Source organism: Coregonus clupeaformis, chromosome 39 (genome assembly GCF_020615455.1).
Source record: "Coregonus clupeaformis isolate EN_2021a chromosome 39, ASM2061545v1, whole genome shotgun sequence".
Taxonomy (NCBI): Eukaryota; Metazoa; Chordata; class Actinopteri; order Salmoniformes; family Salmonidae; genus Coregonus; species Coregonus clupeaformis.
In genome coordinates this window covers 10,952,004-10,960,015 of record NC_059230.1, presented here as the reverse complement: position 1 = coordinate 10,960,015, position 8,012 = coordinate 10,952,004, and the positions used below count along the sequence as shown (strand labels likewise).

Below are 8,012 nucleotides of genomic sequence, written 5' to 3'. Positions count from 1 at the left end.
ATTTGTTCTGCCACCGGCACTGTGTACCAGAAGATATTTCTATGAAGATGGTAGTTAGATTCTTTCTGTATGAAGAGTTCCATTCTTTCTATGTGAAGAGTTAGATTAGATGTATATATGAAGAGAACTTTATCACAAAACAGACGGACGTTTCTGGGTTGTTTCTGCTGGGTGCCTTACCAGATGCCATGATAGTTAGCATGCTAGCCTGTTAGCCTGAGTTAGCCATGTTACCATCGTAATGGTTTAACATGCTATACTGCACAAAACAGGTTAGCATGGGTTAGCCTTATGCTAGCCGGACTCATGTGTTAGCCTAAGGCTTTTGTATTAGCCTGTATTAGTGTCGGTTAGCCTTAGCTAGCATGGGTTAGCCTTAGCTAGCATGGGTTAGCCTTAGCTAGCATGGGTTAGCCTTAGCTAGCATGGGTTAGCCTTAGCTAGCATGGGTTAGCCATGTTGTTATAATGTAGCATAGCTGCGTTGAACCCAAAGAGAGCAGAGCAGCAGGAAAGAAGCCTGTGGTGGAGCCCCCTGGTGGCTGGGAGGAACCACAGCACCCTGCCTCAGCTCAGCTGTACAGAGAGACCAGGTCAGATATATACACCTGGTTACAGACAGAGACCAGATCAGACAGTATACACTACATAGGACGTAGTTGGATTCATAGTGTTGCTATAGAAATGGTCTGACTTGTCTTGGAGATAGATTCTACCTCCATATTGACTTGGGAATCAGGAGGAATCGGGTTGGGAATATATTCTGGGATATCAGGATCGCCAGGAGCTGGCATCGTTGGGAATAGTGAATACGACACACACGGAATACCTTTGGGATTATGGATTATATTGAGTTTTTATAATATTCTGTGGGTTACTAGGGTTACTGCCGACTAGGACTTCATAAAATGAAGAATCAGAGGATGAACTGAAATGACCATTGAATTACAGACTGTGCCTTTAAGGAAAATAGAAAATACAGTTTGTATATCTCCTTGTCTTTAAAGGCACAATCTGGAGACTGATGGAAGGATAGAGAGATAGAGGATGATAGGAGTAGACTGGAGGATGATAGGAGTAGACAGAGGAGAGCGGGATAAAGAGATAGATGGAGGATGATAGGAGCAGACAGAGGAGAGCGGGATAGAGAGATAGATGGAGGATGATAGGAGGAGAGCGGGATAGAGAGATAGATGGAGGATGATAGGAGTAGACAGAGGAGAGCGGGATAGAGAGATAGATGGAGGATGATAGGAGTAGACAGAGGAGAGCGGGATAGAGAGATAGATGGAGGATGATAGGAGTAGACAGAGGAGAGCGAGATAGAGAGATAGATGGAGGATGATAGGAGGAGAGCGGGATAGAGAGACAGATGGAGGATGATAGGAGGAGAGCGGGATAGAGAGATAGATGGAGGATGATAGGAGGAGAGCGGGATAGAGAGATAGATGGAGGATGATAGGAGTAGACAGAGGAGAGCGGGATAGAGAGATAGATGGAGGATGATAGGAGTAGACAGAGGAGAGCGGGATAGAGAGATAGATGGAGGATGATAGGAGTAGACAGAGGAGAGCGGGATAGAGAGATAGATGGAGGATGATAGGAGCAGACAGAGGAGAGCGGGATAGAGAGAGAGGAGAGATGGAACAAGGGATAGTGTAAAGTAGGATAAGATACAGGAGGAACTATAACCAAGTAGGAAGAGACGGGAAGTGGGAGTTAGGAGGAATGACCCCTGACCCCTAACACCCTCTGCGGGGAGCAGGGGCTTCTGGGAGATGACTAGTGGAGATTTTCCACACTTTAACCTTTTGACCTTTGATATGAACCAATGGGAGAGCTCCGTTCGGCCGCACGCAGGGCTACGGAGTCACCATGACGATGACAAACAAACACAGGATGTGGTTCTGATTGGCCGGCACTGAGACGCAGACAGGAATGGGAGTGTCTTGGAACCCCCCGCCCCCTCTGCTCTCTGACCAATCACAGGACAATCTGAGCACTGCCTCTGGGCTTTCTGGAAGTTGTCTTTTCCTTGCTTTTCTTTTATTTGCTGTGTGACCCCCTCCCCAGTTGGTTCTCCAGTTTAATATCTACCCCTAACCCCTAACCCCTAAACCCTAACCCCTAACCCTTCTCCAGTTTAATATTAGAAGGTGTCTGTTGCTTCTCCAGTTTAATATTAGAATGACTTCATCGTCTACATGTAATCTGCCTTGTGATGTCATCAATAATAATCTACTGCTCTGCTGATGCCCCGTCACCACCACATGTCACCCCCCCACCCCGTCACCCCCCACCCCGTCACCCCCCGTAACCCCCCGTCACCTCCCCCTGAAGCTGCTAAAGGAACACTTGTGTGTTCCGCTCATGTTAACCGCTTGTGTGTGTGTATTTGGGAGGCGTTCTTGATTTAAAGCTGAAAGTGTGTTTTTAGTAATAACATCCTGTTTGGGTCTGGAGGAAGAGGCGGGAGTCACGGCCATGGTAACCAGACTCTAGAACTCTCAGTGTTCCGTGAGGTTCTAGTACTCCTCTGGTGGTTCTGTGGACTGTTAACAGAACTGACCTCTAACCCTATCAGGACCTCAGTACCTACACCGAGACCACGCCCCCTCTAGCTGGTCTTTCTTTCATATATATTTTCTTTTCATTTCTGTGTTTTATTTCCTGCTTTGAAAGGCATGGATGGTTGTTGTTTTATTTCCTGCTTTGAAAGGCATGGATGGTTGTTGTTTTATTTCCTGCTTTGAAAGGCATGGATGGTTGTTGTTTTATTTCCTGCTTTGAAAGGCATGGATGGTTGTTGAGGCTGAATGTGATGATGCAACGATGTGGCAATAAATATTGACAGAGTCAAACTGATCAACAATGTCTCTGTTTTATTCAGTCCTCAACAGTGACATCTGTTATTTCATCTCTGATACCTCCTCTTTTCGGCGGGCTTGACAGACAGAGATATGGGAGGAGGGGAGGAGGGGACCAGAGAAGAAGGAAGGATTCCGGTGACAAGCCCGACCTTCCCCCCCCCGGGCAACTTCTAGGGATGGTCGAGAGCGAATTTCCCCCGAGCAACTTCCAGGGATGGCCGACAGCAAACTTCCAGGGACGGTCGAGAGCGAATTTCCCCCGAGCAACTTCCAGGGATGGCCGACAGTGAACTTCCCAGGACGGACGAGAGCAGCCTTCCCCCCTGGGCAACTTCCTGGGATGGATTGACAGAACTTCCAGGGACGGACGACGTGGACTCTGAGGCCCAGGCTGAGAGAGACTGAGGACGAGGCTGACACAGACTCCACTGGATCGCACAAGGCTGTTCTGTTAGAATATTGGGTTTCTCTATCGGGGAGCCATCCTACAGGTAGACATAGAGACTCGATCAACAATCTCAAGGCTGAAGGAATTCTTAACTAAAATGACAGGGACAGGCCCGGACGTGGGTTTAAAATCCTTAGCGAACTACAAACGGCTCCACGAGTGGTTTGGGACTGTGAGGGACCGGGGGTTGCGTGAAAATACGCTGAAAAACTACCGTGGCGATGTGAGACAATTTATCAAGTATTGTTTAGAATTTAGGCCAACTCCTTTTTGAGCCAGTGGATCGAGAGTTAGAAAGACGCTACTGTCTCTCACCAAGATGGACCGTGATTGGCTGGATGGCGCTCCCAGCACAGAGAGCTTCACTTTCGAAGTAAATGCCTGGATTCCATCGTGAACGCAACCCAGCTGCAGGAATTTATAGCAAAAAGCATCATATCTATTGAGCAAGCTTTAGGTCGGCTGGAGCAGGGAGCATTGAGATCAGATATCATCAGTTTTGTAGGGTTGTTATGTGGCCGTTTGGCCGTTTTCAATGGATCACGTAGGGGGATCTCTTGTTGACTCTTGTCATTCAACAAGGAATAATTTTTTCAGATTGCCTCAGAAGGAGACTGGTACCAGCTGTGTGTATATCAGCACAAAACAAATTTCGCTTTCGGCGAATGTAGACTTGTCTTATCCAAAGAGGAAATAACCTGGCTCGAGCGCTTTCACAAAATCCGCCCCTCGTTAAGTGGTTATCGGAGCTCGTCTACCTTGGGGAATATGACATCCGTTCTCATGTGACGTTTGGCACTATACGGCGTTCGATTGCAACATTGAACTATGAAAAAGTGAGTGTTAAAGGCAGGGGAATTATTAGCTTATTTCCCTGGACACTAAAAATAGATACTTTAACTTCTCATCTCTACCAAAAAATGCTAAGCAAGCTCGGATGTTGATAGAAGATGTAATTGGCTTTAAATAAAGTATAATTGTACTGCATAATTTATCGGTGTCCTCTATTTATTGGGCCTCTAGGCCTACACTTCCTGCCCGCCTGCCTGCCCTCTCTCTGGGCCTGAGAGTTTAGCTTACTCCCTGGCCCTCCAGGCCCCTTGGCCTACACTTCCTGCCCGCCTGCCTGCCCTCTCTCTGGGCCTGAGAGTTCAGCTTACACCCCTTAGCGGTTCAAGCCCCACTAAGGACAGGCAAGTATTTTTTATCGAGAGCCTGGGCACCCTGAGTCCCAGCCCTAGATTGTCCGTCTGCTGCACCACCGAGAGCCTGACCGACCTAGAGGTTGGGCAAAGCGTTCTTCTATACGCCACATTTCCCGCACCCACCGGACGGACGGGGATTCAGCGCTGGGCTCTTCCCTCTTCACTCGCCGCTACTGAGGGAATCCTGGTTAGTTTATTTTCCTCTGCTTAGTAATATGCTTAAATTCAGCGTGTTGTCTCGTCTGATCTGAGGTCATAGTCAAAGTGATGGAGTGTGGCCGGGTGCCCGAGCTCACCTTCTCAAGTCAGTTCAGGTCGGCGGTCGGAGCTCCGCGGCCCAAACCCTAATCCTGAGCGCTACCCCGAGAACCGCATGCGTAGCGCGGGCAGCACGGAGAGTCCACCGGCAGCCGCGCCCGACCATGCGGGGAACGTGGGCGCCTCCCGCCGAGGCGGGAAGGGAAAGGATGGGCGCACGGGGGAAGGGAGCGAGGGCCGAGGCCCCCTCTCACCCTCCCACCGAGCCGTCCTGGTCTGCACTTAGGGGGACGAAGGCCGCACGGAGGCGGCCTGCGACTGCCCCAGCCGCGGAAACCCGGGGGTTCCGATTGATGGCAAAGCGACCCTCAGACAGGCGTAGCCCCAGGAGGAACCTGGGGCCGCAAGGTGCGTTTGAAGTGTCGATGATCAATGTGTCCTGCAATTCACATTAGTTCTCGCAGCTAGCTGCGTTCTTCATCGACGCACAAGCCGAGTGATCCACCGCTAAGAGTTGTACTCTTTTTTTGTTTTTACGCAGAGGCTAGTGGGCTAGGCAGGGTTGGGGAGTTGCCCTCCTTTCCCCCGCCCGCCCCTTCGCCAGTGCGAGTGGACACAGTTCACGGAGCAAAATGTTTTGGAGGTTGAAACGAAAGCGTCCGGGCACTCCGCCGCCGTAGCTAAGGCGACGGGAGGAGAGACATTAAACTGCCACCTGCGCCAGGGCGCAGAGCGGTTGGCTGGGGACCCGGAGCTGCGCGAGGGTCCTGGGCGAGACTCAAGCGCCATGTGGCTGTGCCTAACAGGGAAAGTGGGGGTCCAGGCGATTTGGAGATGCGGAGAACCGAGCTTGGGCGAGAGCCAAAGTCACCCAGGCCTAGAATCCCACGCTAAGGTCGCAGCTTTCATGCCGGCAGCTGGCAACCCTTTAATGATCCTTCCGCAGGTTCACCTACGGAAACCTTGTTACGACTTTTACTTCATCTACAGTTGAAGTCGGAAGTTTACATACACCTTAGCCAAATACATTTAAACTCAGTTTTTCACAATTCCTGACATTTAATCCTAGTAAAAATTCCCTGTCTTAGGTCAGTTAGGATCACCACTTTATTTTAATAATGTGAAATGTCAGAATAATAGTAGAGAGAATGATTTATTTAAGCTTTTATTTATTTCATCACATTCCCAGTGGGTCAGAAGTTTACATACACTCAATTAGTATTTGGTAGCATTGCCTGACTTCGTCTGGGTGACCTTACTTCCTCTCAGCTCTGTCCCAGTGCAGGGTGACCTTTACCTTCCTCTCAGCTCTGTCCCAGTGCAGGGTGACCTTCCTTCCTCTCAGCTCTGTCCCAGTGCAGGGTGACCTTCCTTCCTCTCAGCTCTGTCCCAGTGCAGGGTGACCTTCCTTCCTCTCAGCTCTGTCCCAGTGCAGGGTGACCTTCCTTCCTCTCAGCTCTGTCCCAGTGCAGGGTGACCTTTACCTTCCTCTCAACTCTGTCCCAGTGCAGGGTGACCTTCCTTCCTCTCAGCTCTGTCCCAGTGCAGGGTGACCTTTACCTTCCTCTCAACTCTGTCCCAGTGCAGGGTGACCTTCATTCCTCTCAGCTCTGTCCCAGTGCAGGGTGACCTTCCTTCCTCTCAGCTCTGTCCCAGTGCAGGGTGACCTTCCTTCCTCTCAGCTCTGTCCCAGTGCAGGGTGACCTTCCTTCCTCTCAGCTCTGTCCCAGTGCAGGGTGACCTTCCTTCCTCTCAGCTCTGTCTCAGTGCAGGGTGACCTTCCTTCCTCTCAGCTCTGTCCCAGTGCAGGGTGACCTTTACCTTCCTCTCAACTCTGTCCCAGTGCAGGGTGACCTTCCTTCCTCTCAGCTCTGTCCCAGTGCAGGTTGACCTTCCTTCCCCTCAACTCTGTCCCAGTGCAGGGTGACCTTCCTTCCTCTCAGCTCTGTCCCAGTGCAGGGTGACCTTCCTTCCTCTCAGCTCTGTCCCAGTGCAGGGTGACCTTCCTTCCTCTCAGCTCTGTCCCAGTGCAGGGTGACCTTCCTTCCTCTCAGCTCTGTCCCAGTGCAGGGTGACCTTTACCTTCCTCTCAACTCTGTCCCAGTGCAGGGTGACCTTCCTTCCTCTCAGCTCTGTCCCAGTGCAGGGTGAACTGGAGTTATGAGTATAGGCTCTATTCAATCAAGAGCCGCTTTATCCAGATCTGCCTTATAGCACCATTGAAATTTAAAGGTAATTTCCGACTGAGCCGATATGCAGTGTTAACCGGGAATGAGGGAACATTGCCTTTAAATTTGAATCGTGCTATAGAGCAAATCATCTCTCCCTCTCTGATTAACATTTAAACAGACGGTAGGGTATATTTCCATTTAAACAGACGGTAGGGTATATTTCCATTTAAACAGACGGTAGAGTATATTTCCATTTAAACAGACGTTAGGGTATATTTCCAGTCATTTAAACAGACGGTATGGTATATTTCCATTTAAACAGACGGTAGGGTATATTTCCATTTAAACAGACGGTAGGGTATATTTCCATTTAAACAGACGGTAGGGTATATTTCCAGTCATTTAAACAGACGGTATGGTATATTTCCATTTAAACAGACGGTAGAGTATATTTCCATTTAAACAGACGTTAGGGTATATTTCCAGTCATTTAAACAGACGGTATGGTATATTTCCATTTAAACAGACGGTAGGGTATATTTCCATTTAAACAGACGGTAGGGTATATTTCCAGTCATTTAAACAGACGGTATGGTATATTTCCATTTAAACAGACGGTAGGGTATATTTCCATTTAAACAGACGGTATGGTATATTTCCATTTAAACAGACGGTATGGTATATTTCCATTTAAACAGACGGTAGGGTATATTTCCATTTAAACAGACGGTAGGGTATATTTCCATTTAAACAGACGGTAGGGTATATTTCCATTTAAACAGACGGTAGGGTATATTTCCAGTCATTTAAACAGACGGTAGGGTATATTTCCAGTCATTTAAACAGACGGTAGGGTATATTTCCATTTAAACAGACGGTAGGGTATATTTCCATTTAAACAGACGGTAGGGTATATTTCCATTTAAACAGACGGTAGGGTATATTTCCAGTCATTTAAACAGACGGTAGGTTATATTTCCATTTAAACAGACGGTAGGGTATATTTCCAGTCATTTAAACAGACGGTAGGGTATATTTCCATTTAAACAGACGGTAGGGTA

At 48.6% G+C, this 8,012-nt stretch overlaps 1 non-coding gene across 1 annotated transcript; it reads right to left on the bottom strand.

The window, feature by feature from the left end:
• Positions 1–5,142: 5,142 nt before the first annotated feature.
• LOC121554757 lies at positions 5,143–5,296 on the bottom strand. Its single transcript, XR_005997770.2, has one exon. It is a non-coding gene; the product is annotated as a 5.8S ribosomal RNA (ribosomal RNA).
• Between the last annotated feature and the right edge of the window lie 2,716 nt (positions 5,297–8,012).